The sequence below is a fragment of the Carya illinoinensis genome, chromosome 9 (genome assembly GCF_018687715.1).
Source record: "Carya illinoinensis cultivar Pawnee chromosome 9, C.illinoinensisPawnee_v1, whole genome shotgun sequence".
Taxonomy (NCBI): Eukaryota; Viridiplantae; Streptophyta; class Magnoliopsida; order Fagales; family Juglandaceae; genus Carya; species Carya illinoinensis.
This window is the reverse complement of record NC_056760.1, coordinates 36,324,267-36,347,358: the sequence shown is the minus strand read 5'-3', so window position 1 is coordinate 36,347,358 and position 23,092 is coordinate 36,324,267. Positions and strand designations below refer to the sequence as shown.

The following is a 23,092-nucleotide window of genomic DNA, read 5'->3' as shown; positions in this document are numbered from 1 at the left end:
AATTATATATCTACACATGGATTTTGATGATAACAAATAAATTCAAAGAATGAAGGAGTCTCAAGCTCAAGTTGTCCAGACAATGGAGTCAAGCACATCAAGGAACCAAGCATGAGCAAGAAGGGAACAAGTTCACATTAAAATCATAGAGTAATGTTGTAAATCTCTTAAAATTTGAAATTAGGATTAATGTTCAAAATTAATATTTTATCATAAAGCATTAAAATACATTTTTCACATGTGCATGAATATTTTGAAAATTAAATTTGAAAATTTTGAAAGATAATTGATTGTCATCTTTCACATGTGCATACCTTGATTAAAGGGTTGAACTTTGAAAATATTAAAGATGATTGATTGTCATCTTTCACATGTGCATGTTTTATTTGAATATTTTCAAAAGTGATTGATGCTTTTTTAGACTTATACAAAAGGTAGATGATTTTGTTTGAAAAATTTGAAAAGTAAAGTGTGCTCCTTTTGTCATATGCAAAAAGTAAAAGATTAGGTTTGATTTTTTGAAAAAGGAAAGTGTGCTCCTTTTGTCATATGCCAAAAGTAAAAGATTAGGTTTGAAGTTTTTGAAAAATGAATGATGTTGTCTTTGACAATTGAAAAGGAAGAACCTTTTATTTGAATTTTTTGAAAAAGTGAATGATGTTGTCTTTGACATGTGAATCTTTTTAAATTTGAATATGAAGTCTCATATGCCTATAAATAGATCTTTTGAGAGCTTCACATTTACAACATCCAGAGCATACAACATTCATTCAAAGCTTTCATTCTCTCTACTCTAAGCATTGAGCCTTAATTCTTGTTCATTTTGAGAGATATAGTTTGCGCTGTATTGTTCTTATTTCACTCATTGAGGAGTGTTTTCTGATAACCTACCCACTATCAGCTCTTGTATCAGAAAAAGGGTGTGTATAACCCTTGTGCGTGTAGAAAGTATTCTATACGGGGAATAGTTGAATCACCACGTGTAAGGTGATTGCAAGTGTAGAGGGTGTTCTACACGGATCCTTTGTAGCGGTGTTGTTCAAAGGTGTAATAGGTTTCTATCTCCACCTGAAGGAGATTGAATAGTGAATTCGGGAATCCTCAAGGGGTAGCTTGAGGCGAGGACGTAGGCAGTGGGGCCGAACCTCGTTAACATACTGAGTTTGATTCTCTCTTACCCTTATTCTTTATATTTATTGCTATTTAATATTTTGTTTATATTTTATATTATATATTTGATTTATAATTGTAATTTTTTTAATACAACTCAATTCACCCCCCCTCTTGTGTTAGTCATCTGGGCAACAATTGGTATCAGAGCTAAGAGCTCTATTATAAGATTAACTATCTTTTGAGTTAAGATCTTATGGCTAACATTTCAGCTTCATTTGGTGAAGGTCAATCTAGCAGTCGGCCTCCACTTTTTTGTGGAGATAATTACTCATTCTGGAAAGTTAGAATGAGAATATTCCTTCAGGCTCAAGGTCGAGAAATCTGGAAATGCATTGTAAATGGACCTTATATTCCAACAAAAGTGGTTGATGGAATAAAGGTCAAAAAGGAAGAAGAAGAGTTTGATCGTGAAGACGATAGATTTTATACTTTGAATTTAACTGCTATGAATTTATTATTTAATGCTCTCAATGGAAATGAGTTTAATAGAATAATGACTTGTGCTACGGCAAAAGAAATTTGGGATAACTTGGAAGTTACTTATGAAGGAACTTCGCAAGTCAAAGAATCAAAAATTTATATTCTTACTCATGAATATGAAATGTTTAAGATGAATGATGATGAATCTATTTCTAGTATGCACACTCGTTTTACTAACATTATAAACAGCTTGACAGCTCTTGGCAAAGTTTATTCCAAGGTGGAGATAGTAAGAAAAATTCTCAACTCTCTACCAAAACCCTGGGAATCAAAAGTGACAGCGATTTTTGAAGTTAGAGACCTCAAGAAGCTCGAAGTGAATGAACTCATCGGGTCACTTATCACCCATGAGTACACATTGAAAAGAGGAGAAGAAGAAGGAAAACCAAAGAAGAGCTTGGCACTTAAAGCTGTTCCTCATGAAAGTGAAAGCGATGACGATGAGGAAAATGAAGACAAAAATGAAGAAGTTGCGATGATAACAAGAAGAATTCAGAGGTTCTTAAAGAAAAATAAAACTCCTCCGAGGAAATCCTTCAAAAAGTTTTCCAAAAAAGATTCAGGTAAAAATGACACTTTAATTTGTTATAAATGCAATAAGTCTGGTCATATCAAGCTAGATTGTCCTCTGCTAAAGAAAGATCGAAACAAGGGCAATAAAGCAATGAAAGCTACATGAGATGATGATTCAAGTAGTTCAGATAGTGAAGCAAGCAATGGAGAATCAACAAATTTTTGTCTTATGGCTAAAGATGACATTGAGGTAACAAATCTTGATAATATTGAAGATCTTTCATATGAAGAATTACAAAATATTTTAGAAGAGGTTTATGAGAAATTTGAAAAATTGGGTATCAAATATACTGCTTTGAAAAAGAAAAGTTCTTCTTTAACAAACGAAATTGATATTTTAAGAAAATAAAGTATCATTTTGAAAGATGAAAATCTTGAGTTGAATAAGAAGAAAACCGATTTAGAAAATATTGTTGAAAACTTTACGAATGGAAAAAGAAATTTTAAAAAACTTCTTGGTAGTCAAAGATGTGTTTTTGACAAGGCAGACTTGTGATATATGCCAAAACAAAAATACAAACCTTATAAAAATTTCTTTGATAATCCTTCTACATCAAAGACCAATATTCAAAATTCTTTTCATAAAAATAATTTTGTCAAAAAAAGATATTATTATAATCATTCAAGTTCTTCATATATGTCACATGCTATTTGCAATTTCTGTAATAGAAATGGTCATAATTATCATACTTGTCCTATTAGAAGAAATCATACAATGACTATTAAGGCCATATGGGTACCTAAAAATATTATTTCTTCTAATACTAATAAATAAAGGACCCAAAGAACTTGGGTACCCAGAAAAATCATTTTAATTGTTTTTATAGGTATGCATGAAGTCATCCACAAGCAAAAACAAGTGATTTTTAGATAGTGGATGTTCAAGACACATGACGGGAGACAAGACTAAGCTCTTTGATCATAGATCTAAAGAAGAATGACACGTGACATTTGGAGACAACTCGAAAGGGAAGATCGTGGGAATAGGTGAAATTGATAATGAATCTTCTCTCATAATTGAAGATGTTCTACTTGTTGAAGGTCTAAAACATAATCTTTTGAGCATAAGTCAATTATGTGATAAAAGATTTACAGTTACTTTCAAAATGGATAAGTGCATTATTTTGAATGATTATGATTGTAATATTTGTTTTATTGCTTTTAGAAACAATAATGTTTATACAATCGATTTTGAAGAAATTACCTCACAAGATGCTATTTGCTTTTCAGCTCAAAATGAAACTAGTTGGCTATGGCATAGAAGATTAGGTCATGCCAACATGGAACTTATTTCCAAACTTTCAAAAAATGATCTTGTGAGAGGTTTACCAAAAACAATTTTTCTTAAAGACAAAATTTGTGATGCATGCCAATTTGGTAAACAAACAAAAACTTATTTTAAAACCAAGAAACATATTTCCACTACTAGACCATTGCAACTGATACACATGGATCTTTTTGGACCAAATAGAGTTGCAAGTCTAGGAGGAAAATATTTTGCATTTGTTATTGTTGATGATTTATCTAGATATACTTGGGTCATCTTTCTTGCTCATAAAGATGAGGCACATAATGCCTTTACCAAGTTATGCAAGAGAATTCAAAATGAAAAGGGCTATACTATTTCAAGTATCCGAAGTGATAGGGGAAAAGAGTTTGTTAATAAAAATATTGAAATATTTTGTGATGAAAATAGTTTTGTGCATAATTTTTCTACTCCTCGAACTCCTCAACAAAATGGGGTAGTAGAGAGGAAAAATAGATCTCTTCAAGAGATGGCGATAACAATGCTCAATGAGAACAACTTGCCTAGTTATTTTTAGGCCGAAGCGGTAAGTACTGCATGTTATGTTATAAATAGAGTTATATTAAGGTCTAAGTTAGATAAAACCCCCTATGAGCTTTGGAATAAGAAAAAGCCCAACATTGGTTACTTTCATGTATTTGGATGCAAATGTTTTATTTTGAATGACAGGGATAATTTAGGCAAGTTTGATACAAAATCTGATGAAGGTATCTTTTTCGGGTATTCTATTAATAGTAAAGCTTATAGAGTATTCTATAAAAAGACTTTGACTGTACAAGAATCTATGCATGTAGTATTTGATGAATCTAATTCTCCACTCTCCAAGAAATCTATTGATGAAGAAACAGGAGGTATAAATAACACGGAAAGTCTCAATCTCAACAAAGAGAACACAATAGAGGAAGTTCAACATGGAGCCATCAGGAAAGATCATCAAAATTTAATACAAGATGCAACCAAACAGTGGAAATTTGTGAAAGATCATCCAGTGGAACAAATTTTGGGACAACCTTCACAAGGTGTAAGTACTCGATCATCTCTTAGAAATATTTGCAATCATACTGCTTTTCTATCTCAAATTGAACCCAAAAATATTGATGACGCACTTCTTGATGAATATTGGATTCTAGCTATGCAAGAAGAGTTGAATCAATTTGAAAGAAATGATGTTTGGACACTTGTTCCTAAACCCAAAAAGCATACTATTATTGGAACAAAATGGGTTTTTAGAAACAAGAAAGATGAGTATGGAGTCATTACTAGAAATAAGGCTCGACTTGTAGCCCAAGGTTTTAATCAAGAAGAATGAATCGATTATGATGAGACATATGCACCAGTCGCAAGATTAGAAGCTATTCGAATGCTACTTGCATATGCTTGTTATAAAGATTTCAAACTTTTTCAAATGGATGTTAAAAGTGTTTTCTTAAATGGTTTTATAAATGAAGAGGTATATGTTGAGCAACCTCCAGGTTTTGAAAATCATATTTCCCCAAATCATGTTTTCAAACTCACAAAAGCACTATATGGACTTAAACAAGCTCCTAGAGCTTGGTACGAGAGACTCAGTGGTTTCTTGATTGAAAAAGGTTTTTCAAGAGGAAAAATCGACACAACTCTTTTTATTAAATATGAAAATGATGATATTCTTTTGATTCAGATTTATGTTGATGATATAATATTCGGTGCTACTAATGAAAATATGTGTCAAGTTTTTGCTAAGACTATGCAGGAAGAATTTGAGATGAGCATGATGGGAGAACTTACATTCTTTCTTGGATTGCAAATTAAGCAAGAAAAAAGTGGGACATTTATCAATCAATCAAAATATATTAAGGAATTACTGAAGAAGTTTGGGATGGAAAGTGCTAAGGAAATTGGAACACCAATGAGCCCATCAACTAAACTTGATAAAGATGAATCCGGTAAGCCAGTTGACTCGAAAATATATCGAGGTATGATTGGTAGCTTATTATATTTAACAGCTAGTAGACCAGATATTATGTTTAGTGTGTGCTTATGTGCACGCTTTCAATCATCTCCAAAAGAATCACATTTAATTGCAGTTAAGCGCATTCTTAGATATCTTAGTGGCACAATTAACCTAGGGTTATGGTACCCTAAGCACACATCTTTCGATCTAATCAACTAGACAGATGCAGATTATGCTGTTTGTAAAATAGATCGAAAAAGCACTAGTGGAGCATGCCATTTCTTAGGTCATGCACTAGTTTCCTGGTTTAGTAAAAAACAAAATTCTGTTGCACTATCTACTGCTGAGGCAGAATATGTTGCTGCGGGTAGTTGTTGTGCTCAAGTTCTCTACATGAAACAACAACTTGAAGATTTTAAACTCATGTATAATCACATTCCAATCAAATGTGATAATACAAGTGCTATAAATCTTTCAAAGAACCCAATACAACATTCTAGAACTAAGCATATTGAAATAAGATATCATTTTCTTCGAGATCATGTGCAGAAAGGCGATATAGTACTAGAGTTCACAAACACACACGATCAGTTAGCAGATATTTTCACAAAACCTTTACCAGAAGATAGATTATGTATGATCAGAAGAGAAATAGGTATGATGCATGCTATGAATATCTCTTAAAAGATAGACTAGAGTCAATAAAAATAGAGATAGATTTCTTAAATACTTTTACATAAACTTGAGATTCTTAGCCTCATGTTTGAGACGCTCATTCTCTTCATACAATATCATATCATTCTTATCCATGAGAACCGGCAAGCGGAATGAATAATCTAATAAAGATTTCAACTGTTTATTTTTATGCCGAATAATTCCTTCCCTTGTGTGAGACTCTTGAACAATTCGTTGAAGTACAACAATTTGTTCTTTGAGCTTTTCAACTTCATGATCTCTGGCTTGTAGCCGCTGGGAAAAAGCTACAATAGAGGAAGAGTAGTGAGTCCCAAGACTCACCAAGTCATAGATAGCATCAGAATCTGACTTATTAGTCAGATTATTATTTTCTTACTGCAACATGGCATCAATGGCAGCTGCAGAAATGACAGGAGGTTGAGGTACAGAATGCCTCATGGATGGATCTAGAGAAATGTTAGAAGAATGAGCCATTGAGAAAAGAATAGAAGGTTTAAAACGAGAATGTTGAAGGAATGCAGATGAGTTATAGAGATGAGATGAAAACTTGATGCGGATTGGATGAACTTTAAGACTGATTTTATAGAGATAGCATAAAGAACCAGACGAGCTATCATCCAAGTCAAAGAGCAATGTGATTTTTTTTCCCGATCGGTGAAAATGACATTTTTTAGAAACTCGGAGCCTTTAATTTCGTTTGTCAACAAAATCAGGCGATTTCTTCAAATCTCCAGCCACATTTTTCGGGTCACGGACGGCTTCTTTTTCAACTATCTATAGTGACTATTAAACGTATCGTTTTCTTCAGTCCATTTACTTGCTGCCGATCCTTTTTAATGATGCCAAAAGGGGGAGAAGTGTTAGACTAGAACATTAATATTGTTTGAATTGCTAAACTTGTTATATATGCTTGGAATTATATTCATACTTTTGCTTGAAAAACTAACGCACATTCTCAAGGGGAGCTTAAGTATTAATACAGGTTTCAGGTTCTATCAAGTATTTGTCATCATCAAAAAGGGGGAGATTGTTGAACTCAAGGTTTCAAGTTTTGTGTAATTATATATCTACACATGGATTTTGATGATAACAAATGACTTCAAAGAATAAAGGAGTCTCAAGCTCAAGTTGTCTACACAATGGAGTCAAGCACATCAAAGAACCAAGCATGAGCAAGAAGGAAACAAGTTCACATTAAAGTCATAGAATAATGTTGTAAATCTCTTAAATTCGAAATTAGGATTAAGGCTCAAAATTAATATTTTATCATAAAGCATTAAAATACATTTTCCACATGTGCATGAATATTTTGAAAATTAAATTTGAAAATTTTGAAAGATAATTGATTGTCATCTTTCACATGTGCATACCTTGATTAAAGGGTTGAACTTTGAAAATATTAAAGATGATTGATTGTCATCTTTCACATGTGCATGTTTTATTTGAATATTTTCAAAAGTGATTGATGCTTTTCTTGACTTATGCAAAAAGTAAAAGATTAGGTTTGAAATATTTGAAAAGTAAAGTGTACTCCTTTTGTCATATGCAAAAAGTAAAAGATTAGGTTTGAATTTTTTGAAAAATAAAGTGTGCTCCTTTTGTCATATGCCAAAAGTAAAAGATTAGGTTTGAAGTTTTTGAAAAATGAATGATGTTGTCTTTGACAATTGAAAATGAAGAACCTTTTATTTGAATTTTTTGAAAAAGTGAATGATGTTGTCTTTGACATGTGAATCTTTTTAAATTTGAATATGAAGTCTCATATGCCTATAAATAGATCATTTGAGAGCTTCACATTCACAACATCCAGAGCATACAACATTCATTCAAAGCTTTCATTCTCTCTTCTCTAAGTATTGAGCCTTAATTCTTGTTCATTTTGAGAGATATAGTTTGCGCTGTATTGTTCTTATTTCACTCATTGAGGAGTGTTTTCTGATAACCTACCCACTATCAGCTCTTGTATCAGAAAAATGGTGTGTATAACTCTTGTGCGTGTAGAAAGTATTCTACACGGGGAATAGTTGAATCACCACGTGTAAGGTGATTGCAAGTGTAGAGGGTGTTCTACACGGATCCTTTGTAGCGGTGTTGTTCAAAGGTGTAATAGGTTTCTATCTCCACCTGAAGGAGATTGAATAGTGAATTCGGGAATTCTCAAGGGGTAGCTTGAGGCGAGGACGTAGGCAGTGGGGCCGAACCTCGTTAATATACTGAGTTTCAGGTTTCAGGTTCTAAGCATATAATTCCAAGCATAGGCAGGTTTCAGGCGAGGACGTAGGCAATGGGGCCGAACCTCGTTAACATTCTCAGGGGGAGTTTAAGTATTAATACAAGTTTCAGGTTCTATCAAGTATTTGTCATCATCAAAAAGGGTGAGATTGTTGAACTCAAGGTTTCAAGTTTTGTGTAATTATATATCTACACATGGATTTTGATGATAACAAATGAATTCAAAGAATAAAGAAGTCTCAAGCTCAAGTTGTCTACACAATGGAGTCAATCACATCAAAGAACCAAGCATGAGCAAGAAGGAAACAAGTTCACATTAAAGTCATAGAGTAATGTTGTAAATCTCTTAAATTCGAAAGTAGGATTAAGGCTCAAAATTAATATTTTATCATAAAGTATTAAAATACATTTTCAACATGTGCATGAATATTTTGAAAATTAAATTTGAACATTTTGAAAGATAATTGATTGTCATCTTTCACATGTGCATACCTTGATTAAAGGGTTGAACTTTGAAAATATTAAAGATGATTGATTGTCATCTTTCACATGTGCATGTTTTATTTGAATATTTTCAAAAGTGATTGATGTTTTTCTTGACTTATGCAAAAAGTAAAAGATTAGGTTTGAAATATTTGAAAAGTAAAGTGTGCTCCTTTTGTCATATGCAAAAAGTAAAAGATTAGGTTTGAATTTTTTGAAAAATAAAGTGTGCTCCTTTTGTCATATGTCAAAAATAAAAGATTAGGTTTGAAGTTTTTGAAAAATGAATGATGTTGTCTTTGACAATTGAAAAGGAAGAACCTTTTATTTGAATTTTTTGAAAAAGTGAATGATGTTGTCTTTGACATGTGAATCTTTTTAAATTTGAATATGAAGTCTCATATGCCTATAAATAGATCATTTGAGAGCTTCACATTCACAACATCCAGAGCATACAACATTCATTCAAAGCTTTCATTCTCTCTTCTCTAAGTATTGAGCCTTAATTCTTGTTCATTTTGAGAGATATAGTTTGCGCTGTATTGTTCTTATTTCACTCATTGAGGAGTGTTTTCTGATAACCTACCCACTATCAGCTCTTGTATCAGAAAAAGGGTGTGTATAACCCTTGTGCGTGTAGAAAGTATTCTATACGGGGAATAGTTGAATCACCACGTGTAAGGTGATTGCAAGTGTAGAGGGTGTTCTACACGGATCCTTTGTAGCGGTGTTGTTCAAAGGTGTAATAGGTTTCTATCTCCACCTAAAGGAGATTGAATAGTGAATTCGGGAATCCTCAAGGGGTAGCTTGAGGCGAGGACGTAGGCAGTAGGGCCGAACCTCGTTAACATACTGAGTTTGCTTCTCTCTTACCCTTACTCTTTATATTTATTGCTATTTAATATTTTGTTTATATTTTGTATTATATATTTGATTGATAATTGTTATTTTTTTTAATACAACTCAATTCACCCCCCTCTTGTGTTTGTCATCTGGGCAACAATAGGATTTCCACTCTTAACATATTTTCAATAAAGACTTTGCCATAACTCACGAAAATCCTCAGCATTATGTAAACAAATATAAATCCTTGTAATAAAAAATAAACTCAAGAAAATATAGCAATTTATCGTGGCTCCCAAATTGCAGTTTCAACTTGTCACATGTTAAAAAATCCTTCCAACCTAATCCAGTTAAAGTTTCCGATGAACATAAGTTACTATGTTTAACATAGAGATAAATAGCAATAAGGTGAAGAGGTGTCTGGATGATGTGTGTTTCATGGCACAAAGAGGGGTGGTACGTATACAGGCCACCTCTAACAAAATAAAAAGGGGTATCATAATAATCTTGTTCAAGATTTTATGACTTCTATTCCTTAGATTCCATCCAATTTTGTGAGAATGAACAATCGAGTCTTTGGTGGGAAAACAAAAGGAATGTATATTCTCATCTACCCATTCAATTTACAAACTTTCAAACGAGGGAATATCCCTAGCACTGTTTACCTGGATGATCATTTGAATTCTGACCCATTCATGCATTTCAATTTTTCATGTTCATGTTTCCTCTTGATTTATGTAATGTCATTCTCTAATTTCATGTATCTATTTAATATATGTACCATCTCGTGTCTATAAAAGAAAGCCTTGAGGAGCATTTGTGGAACACACACAAAGAAAGTTGAGAGAAATAATATTGAGTTCTTAAAAGAACTAATCTCATATATAGTGTTCCTTCAATTCACTTATTATTTTTCTTCAATTTTACAACAATAGTCACTATATAAAAGAGTAAAAAAGAAGTACAAAACCCCTACTAGACTTCATGTACCAATGAAAGGTTTCATCTATTTGCAATGGGGAGGAGAAAGAAAACTTCTCTCTTAATAGAAATAATGAGAAGAAATAAAAAAGAGAGGCACAGGGCCATTAGGGCCGGGTATTGTGTATATTTGTATGTATATGTTCCAAAGTAGTTGCCTTCGTTCCTAATTCTATGGCTAGGGATAGACCGCGTACGTGCTATAGCATCTGTTGGTTTTTAAAAATTTTGAGTCGAAACCAATTTTGAATCTTTGAAAAAAAAAGCTTCAATTTTTGCTCACCATCTAAATTTCAGTTCATGACCAGCCATCTCAAAACCCAATGAAACACCAGAAAAGGAGAAAAACAGTTTTACAAAAATAACTTTAGAACCAAACAAACATAGTCTAATTAACAAAAAAATAGTACAAGATAAACAACTAAAATCATCACAATTAAGGAAGCCAAAGGCATATGGCCTCATGGCAGAACAACCAAGTCTCCGAAATAGAGGTCTTGAGTTTGACCCCCTCTCCCAATGTATATATATAAAAAAAAAAATCATCACAATTAAGGTTGTGTTTAGTTGTTGAATCAAACTCAATTTACTACAAAAAACATGGTTTTTTGCATTCAAAATGTTTCCGTCGATACTCAAATTGACACTAAAAAATATCATTCGCCACAATTTTTTTTTTAATTTTGGATATTACAAGTTTTTGCGGCGTTTTTTGTTCGCCACAAAAGCCACTACAACAAAAATGGTTTTTTTGCGACAATTTTAATTTGATTGCAAAAAGTCAATTTTTTGCATTTTTGTCGTTTTATTTCCGACGAGTAAAAATACATGACTAAAAATAACTTTTTGCGACTAAATTAAAATTATCGTCGCATATAATTTTGATAGAAAAAAGAATTTCGACACCTTTGTTTCTTTTATGGCAATATTATTTGCCGCTAAAGGGTATGACATTAAAAAAACTAAGAAAGGGCTTTGGGATCAAAAGATTGGTTCATGCCCATCCCCATCTTTCTTGGCAAAACCAAGTGGCAGATCCCTTATATGGCTACTTTTTTTAATTCAATTGGAGGAATCTATAATTTGTGTGGCACTATGTTTCGTTGCATTGGATTGACTGATGCAGAGTCTCTTATTCTTGCCCTCGAGACTTTCGTTTAGGAAAAGCACTGACATAACTAGTTATATAGCTACAAGTGGTCCATATCAGCAGTGCAGGAAATGTTTTTCCATAGCTTTGTCGATGTGTGAGAACCGTGTGCAAGGGATATTGGGGTGGAGTGGGTCAGATAGGAAGATATCGAATCTGCTGGTAGGGCACAGTCGCCATCAAAGGCGTGGCTGTGCAACAATATTGCGTGACACCCATGCATGGACTAGGCTGCTTCTGAGGCATGTAACACACCTCACAAATTAACGTAATAAAGCATTTATTCGCTCTCTTCAAGGGGAGCTCTTCCAAGAAAATGATGGGAAAAATGAGAGAAAAATAAAGAAGTTTCTTTTAACATCTCAAAATGTCTTACAATATCCAGCATATGAGTATATATACTCCCATTAAAATCCTACAAATCCTACGTAGAGCTAAGTAGAGGCCATTGGTTTTTTAAGTCCTACAGCAAAATAACCGTAAATGGAGATAAAATGACTGGGCTTACTAACAGAAATCTAGCCTTATAGAGAGATACAATAAACTAAGTAAAAGACATTAGTCATCCAAGCCCATAAAAGCCCATGAGCCCAAACCTCTAAATCCTTATTACCATAAACCAAAGCCCATAATGACTTCAGCCCACGCTTGTAGAGGTGTTGGAGTGTGACAAACCCTCTCCCTTCAAAGAACCTTGCCCCACAAGGTGTGGTTATCCTTTACTCCTTCTGTTGTAGCTGAGACAAGTTATGCTTTCAAGCTCCTTCATAGCATCGTTATGTGCAGAGCCCCATTTTGTTGGTGCTTCCTGGCAATATTCTTTTAAACTGCATTATTAGAGATGTAGCCACAGAGACCTGAACGAAATCAAAAGCCAATCCTCTAACAATATCCGTGAGGACATGGTTAAGCTCTTCAAAAACAATTTCCTTAAGCCTCTCCTCTCTTACACAATTACTTTAAGAGCATTCACTTTAAGAACTTTGGCCCATTCCATTAGTTTAAGAACTTTAAGAACTTTGGCGTTCCAAGAAATATAAAATATTTGCTAATTAATTTTTTTCAGGTTATAGGTTCAGTAGCTTGCTTTCCTAGAACAGGATGGAAGAGTAGAAGAACCAATCAATGAGGTAGACAGAGCAAGAAATAATGGAAAAATAAAAATTAAAAATTAAAAATTAAAAAATTTGAGGGGAAGGATTAAAACCCAAAATATTGTAACCTTTTTCTCCTCAAGTTTGTTTTATCCCCAAATAAATCCAGTCGTTCTTGAAGTGAATCATATGCCAAACCCTCCCTTGTACATTTAAGATGCTAAAAAACTTCATAAAGTAACTTCTAATGTCTACACCTGTTTGTAAAACCTCATTGTTAAAATCAGGTGAAGGCATCTGCAAAGAGTTATAATTAAGGATTTAGATTGAATATATAAGTTAACCAAAATATAGTATAAAAAAACAATTGATAGTACTTTTGTTTTGGAAATTTCTTCCAAACTTAAAAATTCGGCCTGCTCATTGGAGAAATTAGGGGTGTGCATTCGGACCGGATTTTTTTCCGGTCCGGTCCGGCAATCCAGATCTGGGTGAATCCGGGCGGTTTTCTGCCCGGATTACACCCGGGCGGTTTTATAAAATCCGGATCCGGTTTTATAATCTGGTAATCCGTAACCAGATTTACAACCCGCTTGGTTTTATTATTTTCTCCATTGAGCAGGCCGAATAAAAATCTTGAGAAGGATAAATCACCATCACACACTGGAGTTAGAATGGATGGGAGAGGATCTAGTCCTCAAATGTTAGGACAATATGATCGTGACAAATTAAAGGGGATGATTTCTAATTTGTTTATCCAGTGTGAATTGCCATTCAAGGTTATAGAGCATCTGGCATTTATTAAACTCTTGGGTTATTTAGAGCCTAGACACAACTTGACATCCCGAACCACCTTCCAAAAAGAGTGTATTGGTTTATATAAAGAGGAGAAGCAAAAGTTGAAAGTTTTGTTGAGCAATCAAAGAGTTTGTTTGACCACCGATATATGGACATCGGTGCAAAACAAGAATTATATTTGTGTCACGTGTCATTATGTTGATCAAAATTGGGTACTACACAAGAAAATCATAATGTTTTTCAAGATTCCTAATCATAGAGGTGAAACCATTGCTTGGATGTTAGAGTCTTGCTTGATGGATTGGGAGATTAACCGCCTTTGTACGATCACTGTGGATAATGCCACCTCTAATGATGTTGCTATTGATCATGTGAGGAGGAGCATAAGAAATAAGGAGTTTACAATTTTGGAAGGCGAGTTTATACATGTGCGATGTGCTGCACATATTTTAAACCTCATTGTATGTGATGGTTTAAAAATTATATATGATGCTATAAATAAGATTAGAGAAGCAGTAAGATTTGTGAGGTCCTCACCGGCAAGGCTTGATATGTTTAAAACATGTGCGAAGGAGCTGAATATTGTATGTGGAAAAATGGTGTGTCTAGATGTTCCCACTAGATGGAACTCTACATACCTAATGCTTAGTATTACTGAAAAATATGAAAAAGCTTTTGTGCTAATGGGAGTGAGAGAGTCACAGCTTGCAGCGCCTCTATTTGAAGATTGGCAAAGGGCTCGTGCTTTTATTAAGTTTCTTAAAGTTTTTTATGATGCCACTTTGAAAATCTCTGGCTCATCTTACGTGACATTTAATTTGTTATTTCAACAAATTTCTACAATTGAGCACAATTTGAACAAAATGGGTCAGAGTGGGGATGATATGTTGAGGAGGATGGCATCTAATATGAAACTTAAGTTTGATAAATATTGGGGGGGCACGAATAAGATGAACTTGATTGTTTATGTAGCTTTTGTCCTTAACCCTCGATATAAGATCACAGCCTTGTCATATTGGTTAAAAAAGTGCAAAGGGGATGAATGCAGAGATAGAATTGAGGCCAATGTAAAATTGCTCATGAATCGTTTGATTGAGCAATACCACAAGTTTTATGGGCTAGATAGTGGAAGATCAAATATGGCACAAGTTTCAAGTTCCTCAAGTATTATTGGTGACGACTTGGAATATGAAGATTTTGATACATCTCTAGATCAATATCTTGAGGGGCAAAACAGTTCGGTATTTAGCTCAGACTTAGAGAGGTATTTATCGGATGTGATTGAACCAAAAGTACTTGAGTTTGATATTTTGGATTGGTGGAAGAGGAACTCATTTAGATATCCCATCCTTGCGGAGATTGCACGTGATATATTGGTCATCCCTATTTCGACCGTCGCATCTGAGTCCGCATTTAGCACCGGTGGACGTGTAATAGACCCATACCGAAGCTCATTAGCGCCGGAAACTGTCCAAGCACTAATTTGCACGCAAAATTGGTTGAGTTGTGAACCACTTAGTTCTTGGGAGGTGGAGGAGCATGTAGAAGACGTTGCCATCGAAGGTAAATTCTTTTATTTGTTAATTTTGATTTTTTATTGCTAGTTTATCCATTTAACTTAACCTCTACATTTTTTTCTTCTTAAGGTAACCCTCTTCTTTCAACTTCAGCAACTTAATTTTTTGTTATTGATGGTGTGAACTTTGGAGCTTCTTTGCATACATTGCATATTCAATCATGGTATGAGACTTGACTTTATATACCATTTTTGTTGGACCCACAACACCTTTTGATATTAGTAGTGTTATTTCTGATTTTCCAGCGTCGGATGACACTTAAAAGTCCCACAGATTGAGGCATAGAATACATAAATCGTCTGGGTCATCTCATAGGACTATGAGCAGATCTCTCTCCTGTGACTCGCAGTCTAAGGGGTCTGTTTCTACTCCTCGTGGGTCCGTGGTATGTGACCTTTATCTAATCTTGGTTTTACCCTTTGTGCTATCCATCTTCATGTGAAACAATAGTGACAAACATTTTTTTAGTAGATGTTGTTCAGAGGCATTTCATGTCACAGGTATTTTCAAAATGTGTTCACTTCGATCCTTTTCTAGCCATTTTCTATTTTTATATTTATAAAATACTGAATGAATACTACTTATAAAAAAAAATACTGAATGAATACTTATCAAAAAAACTACTGAATGAATAACATATGTACATTAATCCGGTAATGACATTGTTAGTTCAGCAGCTTTTGGATTATAGTTGCCATTATTCTGTTTGGAAAAATGCATTTTTTTTTTCTATTGGTGAAGCAAATCGACGAGTTGCAAGTCATTGTGGGATTTGTTCAGGCTGCAAAGAGAATGAAGACTCTGTGCAAATGATGATTCACGAAGAGAGAAATGAAGAGCTATGAATTTGGTTGTTTATGCCAACAGATACAGCACTTAAAAAATATCCACTCCCCTCTAGTGATTGTCTGTAATATATTTTATCCAGTGGCTTGTCTCTGTCATGCTTTAGTAGGTTAGTATTACTTTGTATTGAGTTAATAGAGGTTCTTACTTTTTGGTAGCTTAGTTATAGGGAAATGTAGTTCAGCTTTTCTTTTAAAGTGTTTTGATTATTTTTTTAAAAAAATCTGGGCAATTTAAATATGAGATCAGATTTTTTTTAAAAACAAAAAAGTGATATAATTTCTTTTTAAAGTTATAAAGATTTTTTTAGATTTTTTTTTCCAAAACCCGGATTGAACCCGGGTATAACCCGGATATCCGGGATTAAAAGCCAAAAAAAAAAAAAAAATCCGGATATCCGGTTATATCCAGATTGAATCCGGTTATCCGCCCGGATTGAGTCCGGGTTCAATTCGGGCGGATAACCGCCGGGATTTTGAAATTCGGGTCCGGATGCACACCCCTAGGGTATGTGTGGTATTTGATTATTTGCTGCTATTATCTAACTATTTGTAGTGATATTATATTGCCGCAAAAGGTGAATGTTAAAAAAGAAATGGCAGACAATCCTCTTTAATTTTTTTTTCTCCCTCCTATTTTTCTCCCAACCTCCCTCAATGCCCTAACATTTTCCCTCCTACGCCACCACCCCCCCCCCCCCCCCCCCCCCCCCCCCCGACTCCCTCTCTCTCTTCACTTCCCTACGCTATGATGTCCACTCATTGCTGTGCCAGCCCCTCGCCGCAGTCACCCCACAATAAGTCTGATGTTATGAACTTGACTATGATAGTGTCGTTTGGGGATGACTAAAACGGCACAGCTTTACAATTTATTAAACGATGTAGTTTGCTCTGATTAAACTCTGCATTGTGGTAGAGGGTGTCACGGAGTTAAATGGTCATTTTAGTCTTTTACATTCCAATCGGTTATGAGGGTAAGAAACGGGAATTTAGTGGGAAAGAGAAAGAGAGAGAGGACATTCTTTTCTTTTTCTTTATATATATATATATATATATATATTGGGGGATTTGAGAGAAATGGATCGAACCCATGACCTCACTTTTAAAGGCCCGGTGTTATTCATAATATTTAGATGTTAAAATGTGATTAAAGTATCTTGCAATCCAAACAAAGCCTACGTCCAAGAAGATGGGAAGATGTAAACTCGTTCTATTTTGCATTCATATCCATACCCACTCTAGCTAGGAGTACATCTAGCAATGTGAAGCCTTAAAATCTTTGGGTAATAATAGACTTACTACTATTTTACCACCACTTTACTACTTGTAATATATTTGTTTTTTCTTTATTTTCTTTTTAGTATTTTTTTAATATATTTAATCATTAAAAAAATTTAAAAAATATACAATTTTATTAATAGTCATTTTCTTAATTATTAAGTAAAAGAAAATTTTTAAAAAAATTAAAAAATCAAAAAAAAGTTTATCATTATTCAAAATCTTTTCTTTCACCCAATCTGTCTTTTTGACACTACTCAAGTACATCTTCCTCTTAGCTTCTCTTGACCCTTCTTTTTTCTACCCATAAACATTAATATGTCAGACCGTAATTGCCGCTGTCCTTTTTGCCTGAGCACAGCTAAGATCCTTTACAGCAATCAAGGTCGCCACATTGATTCTTTCAGTTTCAGTTGCAACCTGGGCTTTCTGATAAGAAACCAAACCACTATTTGAATATAACTGACAAACAGTTAATTACGAAAGCTTTGCAACGTCCATCCCTTTCAACAAAACCTTTATGAAGTAAGAATCTCTACTCTTAAGTTTTTTCTTACAAAACTTTTGTAATATAAATTCTTTACTTGACACAAGTCCTTATCTCAATAGCAGCTAAAAACTCTAAAAAAATTTAAATCTTGTTTCTTTTCCGGAATCTTCAGTAGCTAAATTTGTCACACATCACACATACGAATCTCCAATGTTGTGTTTTGTGTGGTTCTTGGCAAACACTCCAAGAAAATTAAGTTTTCTTATGAAAGCTACAAAACTCTTTTTCTCCTTTTGCATACTCAACTCGGTCACAATCGTAACTGTATAAACTAATTTTCTGCAAATAGGCCTTCATTACAAGTTGCAGCCGAGGCTTGATTTCTACTTAAAAATTCCAAATAACGTGGTTTTCATCTGATATTCAAATTCTAAGATCTTCAAATTTTCAGGTTCTTCAAATATTAATTCCATTTATATGCTCAAATAGCACATTTCTGGATAAATTTGATTTCTTATTTGAACTTTAACCATATTCTTGTAGATAAATCTTACGTACAAGAAAAAGGGGCTTTTGTCATGATTAAAATTGCCGGAAAAAGTTTAAAAATCGACTCAAATAAATATTTCCGGAGAATTTTATGTGTCATGACAGAGCCCATAATGATTCAACGGCACACACCCAACACCTTTTTATCTATTCCAGATATGATCAAGTGGAAGATGTGCACTCGTGTGTATGTGTGTGGTTTCCTAAAATCAGCTATGAACATGCTGGAATTAAACAAGTAATCCAAGACACTTAACTAGAATTATCTCAAAATGTTTGCCAGAGTTCCCCAACACAAAGATCTGTTCAACCTTGGTGATCTCATATCTCAACTTGAGAAATGCCTGCAGCAAATCGAGAGAAGGAGAAAACAAGAATAAAGGTTGTATGAAAATTCTGTTCATTTGAAATGATGTTGTATTTTAAATTGTGGATATTTTTATAAAATGATGTTACTTTTATAAATTATTTTATAAAAATTCCATTCATTTGAAACATGATTATGAAAAAAGTTGTATGAGTATCATTTTTGTTTCCATATATTGTATCTACTTCACAATTAGAAAAAAAAAAAATATTGATTGTATCTACTTCATGTTAATTGGGAATTCATACTATGTGCAGGGAGATGCGATGTGTGAATTTTTCGTATGGACAAATATACTTTATTTGCTGGAGGAGAACATTTTTGTAAGAGAATAAGGCTTGGAAGACGTGGGATGATATATTATAGCACGAGTATGAAGTTTGGAAAAGGGAAGATAAAGAGGGAGAGATAGCGACAAATCTGAAAAAAAAAAAATGAAAATTATTGTGTTTGTAGTGAATTGTCACATTTGTAATAGCGTTTGCTTGGTTCGGATAAATTCCATGTAAAAAGCATGTTGTATGGATTAGATGGTTTTTGAATGGAAACAGCTTGTGAAAATCATGTATTTTAATTGTATATTGTTAAATCAACATGTGTAATGAAAATATAGCTTGTGCACTTCAATTGACTTTGTAAACTTTAGGCAAAGTCTTTATATAGTTATGTTGCTCAATTATGATCATATAATCTATAATTCATGCGAGTTTTCTTTTATGGTTTTTGTTTTCTTGCTATTGAAATTGGGATGTTTAATCATGCACTTCAATTGCTGCTTTTTGCTGCTTTTGTTTGTTGGTAGCAGCTATTCATGACATCATGTTGTCTTGGGTTTTAGCTATGTACCCTGTTTGTTGCAGGATTTTGTCCTGCCTCTGTTGAATGTGTTTCGGTTTTCAATGCTCAAACAGCCGTACGTATTTTTCTCACGGCATCATACCATTAGGATTCACTTTTGTTAACTACTTTTGTTTTCTTTTTTGGAGTAGTCGTGTAGCTTCCATGAAAACACATTAAGATAAGAAATGCTCGTTGTTGAACGACTAATATACATGAGCCTCAACTTTTGGGACTTTTGGGTTATTCTGCAACTTTGGGTTATTTTGCAGCTTTTGGAAAACACATTGAACATAATTACTATCAATCGACACTGCCCCTATGCTTGACTCTTAAGAATCACCACATTCAACTAATATAGATGATCTCAACAAATGCTTTTAACAAGAATTTTTACCACATGTTCATGAAATAAATGCCATCAAAGTATTTATAAATGACTAATACAAATACAAGAACAGATCCCCATACTTAAAATCATTCCAGTTATACAAATACTGTGGCTATCTAAATACATAACATGAATGAACATTTTGAGATCCAATCAAAATCTTTGCAAAAAAGAATAACATCTTCAGTGAATCTTCTGTAATTCCAGATACATAGTTAGAGTTGCAGCTGCCCATTGTAGAGCCATAACCTGCAAATCAGGGGGTTATTGAGATATATATGGTCTTTAATTACTTAAAGTTGGTTTTTAATTCTAAGAACCCCTTTACTTATATATTAAAAGTAAATAATTAAATATCAACCGATCTAATTCCTTAATATGGTAAACAAAGCATGAGAAAGAGAGATTACAAAAAATAAAAATAAAAAATAAAAAAACATTATTGATCACCAGAAACAGAGTTTGAATCACCCCTAATCGGTAAAGTCTGATCTAAAAATGATATATATAGCTGGGAAGCATGCATAAGAAAAATTAAAGTTAATATGGAGAGAGAGAGAGAGAGAGAGAGAGAGAGAGAGAGAGAGTTAATTTATGTATTTTCAGCAAAGTTTTGCTCCAACAATCCTAATCATAAAGCATGTCATACTGCAATATTGATATGCGAGAGTATAGGTGCCATATGCTTGCACAAGCAAGAAATTGAAACAAATTGACTTCTAACTACACCCATCAATTGCAGAGCAGGTACTATATGCTTGCATGTTGCAAAAAATGAATTATTATAAGAAATAAAGAGACAAAGCAACGGACAATACACTATATGTTCAAAGTGGATTTCCAAACCACTGGAGAAGTCAAGTTATAATAGAAATCCAAATTGATGTTCATTACTAGTTTACTTTGCATTCTTTTTTAGCTCATTAGTGTAAAGTCAAGGCAATAAACACAAGCTCCCAATCGTCCAAACACAACAATAGAAGAGAAGATCCAAATAATGCATACCTTGCGATACCTGTAAGTTCGAGCTGAAAGTGAAACCAAAGAGGTGAGAAAACATGTATATGATTATGAAATAGATACATTAGTAAAATAATGAGCAGTCTATACATAGGGCATTTTAGACATCCCATGTATTGATGGTGATAAGGATGGGTCAGCAGGCTAGAACAAGTTATAAAGCAAAAACTAGTTTTAGAAGACCTTGACTTAATCATGCTTTAATAAGAATCCTACACAGTATTTAGGATTTGCTTCCTTCTATTATGACTATATAAAGGAAATTGTATTAATTATTTTGGTTTCGTAACATATGATACATTAAGAAAACTAGTTTAATAAGAATTATGGCATTTCTTAACACCTGAGGTGAAGTAAAGTAATGGAAGTAACATTCCTAACCCTATGGAGAAGGGTTGCTACAAAATTAACATGTAAAAGCAAGAGCCATGGGTGAGTTTAAAGTTTGGCTTACATTGAGTAGAGAAGAGATTCTCTGCCAGCCTAAATGTAGATCTACATGCAACAGAAAAATAATATTCTATAGTTAAAACCCAAAAGATATAATAACCATATTCCAAGAAATATAAAATATTTACTAATTAATTTTTTTCAGGTCATAGGTTCTGTAGCTTGCTTTCCTAGAACAGGATGGAAGAGTAGAAGAACCAATCAATGAGGGAGACAGAGCAAGAAATAATGGAAAAATAAAAATTGAGGGGAAAGATTAAAACCCAAAATATTGCTTTTCTAACCTTTTCCTCCTCAAGTTTGTTGTATCCCCAAATAAATCCAGTCGTTCTTGAAGTGAATCAGATGCCAAACCCTCCCACGTACATTTAAGATGCTAAAAAACTTCATAAAGCAACTTTTGATGTCTAGACCTGTTTGTAAAACCTCATTGTTAAAATCAGGTGAAGGCATTGTGAAGGCATCTGCAAAGACTTATAATTAAAGATTTAGATTGAATAAGTGAACCAAAATATAGAATAAAAACACAACTGATAGTACCTTTGTTATGGAAATTTCTTCCAAACTTAAAAACGCCTGCTCATCGGAGAAATGAGGCAGAACCTGATGCAGAAAAAAAATTAAGAACTCATATTAGTCACCAAAATAAACAAAGTTATCATTCAACACCTGCTGTTTTGTAGCTCCTTTGACACCATTAATATGATTCAACCATCCGTCATTTATGAGCTTGAAAGCTTCATCACGGAACAGAAAAGATGCAAAGAAGTGCTGCCAAATAATAATTGGATTAAGACATTGTAACTGATACTGAAATGATAAAGAAATTCAAAAACAATTCAGGCCACATTTTAATAGACATCATCTCTATAAAGCCAGAGGGAAGAAATGAAAGTCCATATCTAGCATTACCTTTTTGCAGCCTCCAGTGTAGCATCATGACATACAAGGTCACTATATAGATAGATATCAGTGGAAAGCAAGAGAAAGGCAGCTGAGCATCACGTACAAGGTTAATATACATATATATATATACATACATACATACATATATATATATATATACACCCCAAAATCAGAAATCATTACATTTAATAGCCAAAGACTCCTAAAAAGTATCACATTGCGTCCATCACCATTCCTGAAACAATCCAAAACTGGAAATAGCTGAACTTTCAGCCACTAACTTCCTAAAACCACCATGCCACAGATCCAATCCACAAATTTACATGAATCCAAGTCAATTCTCCAAATTTAGCACAGCACAGAAAAATACAGAAAATGTTTTCTAAGATCATTTTACACTAAGTAAATACAGCTATGATGCAAATGTTTTTATACCAGGAGGGAAAACTACTAAACCCAAAAACTCAATGACACAACATCTTTATACCATTAGAAGTAACAAACTCTCCAAAAGGGACACAACAATCTAATAAAAAAAATTGGACAGGAAAACAGAATCCAGACAAAACAGTAGACAATTTACAAAAGAAACATAACGTTGCTATATATATATATATATATATATTTTTTTTTTTTTTAA

At 33.6% G+C, this 23,092-nt stretch overlaps 1 long non-coding RNA gene across 6 annotated transcripts; it reads right to left on the bottom strand.

Moving 5' to 3' along the window:
• Window positions 1–20,092: 20,092 nt before the first annotated feature.
• Window positions 20,093–22,608, bottom strand: LOC122276216. 6 transcript variants are annotated; one of them, XR_006228803.1, is made up of 3 exons: window positions 22,216–22,608; window positions 22,087–22,149; window positions 20,093–22,010 (listed from the first exon to the last, which is right to left on the bottom strand). It is a non-coding gene; the product is annotated as an uncharacterized LOC122276216 (long non-coding RNA). The 6 variants fall into 6 exon arrangements; XR_006228804.1 differs by having other exon boundaries at window positions 20,093–21,959; XR_006228799.1 differs by having other exon boundaries at window positions 20,093–21,591; window positions 21,831–22,010; window positions 22,087–22,604.
• Between the last annotated feature and the right edge of the window lie 484 nt (window positions 22,609–23,092).